We start from the raw sequence: 3,190 nt of genomic DNA, 5'->3' as shown, positions 1-3,190 counted from the left end.
CTTGGCTTGGAGATTTGTCTATTTCCTAAATTCTCACTTGGTCTTGCCTTATTGCAGGAGAGATGAGTATGATGAGGAAGAATAGTGAGGAACAGAAAAAGCAAACTCCAGTTCTTTATCTTAAGACACTAGTCCTGATCCCACCAGGTCAGTGTCCCAGTGTAATGACCTAGGTTTCACATTAGTTACTTCCATCCACTGAGTTCATACAGGATCCAAACTACCTGTGTATTTCCCATTAATGTGGCTTTTTTCTTTTACTCTCTCTAAAGACTTTATAAACTATTCGTTTTTTTTTCTATGACTCTACCCTTTTCCTTTTCTTAAGTCTACACACATTGTTAAACACACTGTAACCTGCTTAGAGGTTTTTTTCCATCTTGACTTCTTTTATTGTATATATTCAGCCTTTTTTGACTGTGTGAGCAAACCGTTAAACTGCTAACTACACCTGAATCCTCAGCACACAGCCTTCAGCTGGCTCTGCCCACCTCTTGGGTCAGGAAAGCCAAGCATGAAACTCCTGGCCTCTGACCTGGAACTGCATTCAACCTTCCTAGAGCTCTAGAATGCCAATGCTTGCACTGCAGCAGGACTTTTTACTTACTTCCTGATAGCTGCTCAAAGGCTCACTGACAGACAGAAACTCTTAAAGGAGCCGTGTCCCTTTTTTGTTGTTCAGTTTTCTTAGGCTCTAGATAGATATTTGAGCCCCAAGTTGGTACACCAGTTTGTTGGTGGTGGTATTTTAGTCTTTTCAGGGGGCCTGCCACCCAGCTCCCAAATAAATCACACATTCTTAATTATGAATGCCTGGCCTTAGCTTGGCTTAGTTTCTAGCCAGCTTTCCTTAACTTTAAATTACCCAATCTACTTTTAGCCTCTAGGCTTTTCCTGTTACTTCTGTAAGTCTTACTCTTACTCCATGGCTTGCTGGTTGTGTAGATGGGTCCCTGGCCCCTAGTGCCCTCCTCCTTCTCTGGCTCCTATCTCTCTCTCTCCTCCCAGATTTCTCCTTCTATATATCTTCTCTGCCTGCCAGCCCCATCATCCTTTCTCCTGTCTTGCTATTGGCCAGTTCTTTATTAGATCATCAGGTATTTTAGACAGGCACAGTAACACAGATTCAGAGAGTTAAACAAATGCAATATAAGCAAAAGCAACACCCCTTAAAATAATATTATACTACAGTATATATTTCTCAACAATCTTTCTAAACCATTAGCCCTATAATATGTTACTGATATACATCCAAGAATGTTCATTTTAATGTTAAATTTATAAGACAAAACTGAAGCAATACAAATGAATTTATAAATTGAGTATACAAATACAGTGAAGTAATATTAAGTTGTTCCAATGAAAATGGTAAATTTCTATCTGATTCACCATGAAATAGGACTATTTTTATTATGAACAACATTATCCAATATAGATTTGTTACTGTGTGTGTGTTTTTTTTACACAAAGGACTGATGTGCAGACAATCGCAATACTAAAGATGTTAAAGGATTCGTTTGCAAGTATGCATCCTAGTCAAACATGATGAGTAAAAGATAAATATGTGTGAAATTGTTTGCTTTTTAGTCATTAATAGTTTTTGATTTTTAATTATATTTACTGTGGGAGATCCGCTCCCACTTTTACCCCAGGGTACTCTTGAGGAGCGAGAAGTGAGAAATATTTAGACAGAAATATAGAAGGGACAGAGACAGATAGAAACACAGGATAGCTTGGGAATGCCGGGATCCTTGTCCACCAGCACCTTCTGTCTCTTATAAAGAGCTTTTTAAAGGAATGCCAAGGGGCAGGGCAAAAGAGCTCCCCTTGCTAGATCAAAGCATACTGCACAGCCAAGTGCAGACCCTTCCAAACACCTGATAACCACGCATGTGGCCAAGCAGTCCTCTAAGGCAGCTCTGCTGGTTAAAGCAAGCTCAGATCTCACTAGGAAACCTTTGTGAGCCTCGGCAATTTACTATGAGTGAAAGTCATGGTTGGACCAAGCCCATTTGCTCATGGTTTTATTTAAACCCAGTACACAGGTTAAGTACATATTTAATAGCCACTTTGTGTTTAAGATTTCATGTATCCTTTGACCAAAAAATGTAACAAAAAGATACTATAAAGACTGTAAGATAGGAGGTAAATAAATAAATAAATAAATAAATAAATAAAAGAGTACTGTTGAAAGCACAGAGAATGGCAGCTGTTAATCCACTAATGTTTTATTAATTCATTTCTTTGTGTAAGTAGTCTTAAACCAAATGTGGGCATGCTGCACCAGCATATTTTATATCTTTAATATTATTTTGAATTGTTAGAGAAGTAAAACAAAGTTCATTTTTCCATATTATAAACTTCATTTTTAAGGTAATGATATTCTTTAGAAAGCTTTCTGCACCAAATGAATACAATACAAATTCCGTGGCACACCATCTTATGCACCTGCAATGGGCTAAAAAGCTACCATGTGGCACTCATTTCCACTAGAAAGCAGCAATTTATTTCCACTTCATAGTTGTTGTTTCTTTGTCACAAACCCATTATTAAGTGATCAAAAGCCTCCTTCAGCTCCTCATTTCCATAATTTCATATTTTTCTACAAATATGTTTTTAAATTCTTTGTTACAGTAGTGTCTTAAAAGTCCATGGGTTTCATGTTTTATTCACTGTCCTGTAAATATTCTTTACTCATTTGAGTTTATATAACAGTTTATTAAACAAAAAGGCTGCTTTTTTATGAATGGATGAAGAGTTTAGTTTCAGTGGTAACTTTATGGCACAGATGAAATTTGTAATCATTCAAAGCCTTTTCTAGTTAGTTCCAAAACAATGCAGTATATACATTTTAATGCAAATTATTTTCATTTTTGTAGAATCGCACAATTATTGTATACTTGATAACCCCTCTTTCTTTGCTTGACTATAGATTGAAGAATAAATGATAGAGATATTTCCTTTGATTTTGTAAATGTGAAAAGACTCCAGAAAGCATATTTTCAGGTTTTGTTTATGGTAACAAAAGGATTTTGAACTCACAGTTCGCTGAGAAAATAGCTACAGCCAAGAGAAATCCAATTTTCTAGTTTTGTAATTGAAAACTTAGGCTATAGAGATTTTCTTTATACAGGGCAGGAAAAGACTGTATTATAAGCCAAAGATTTGTGTCAAAATAATTAGTATTGTT

This window comes from Peromyscus maniculatus, chromosome 3, assembly GCF_049852395.1.
Source record: "Peromyscus maniculatus bairdii isolate BWxNUB_F1_BW_parent chromosome 3, HU_Pman_BW_mat_3.1, whole genome shotgun sequence".
NCBI classification, from domain to species: domain Eukaryota; kingdom Metazoa; phylum Chordata; class Mammalia; order Rodentia; family Cricetidae; genus Peromyscus; species Peromyscus maniculatus.
This window is presented reverse-complemented; position numbering follows the sequence as displayed.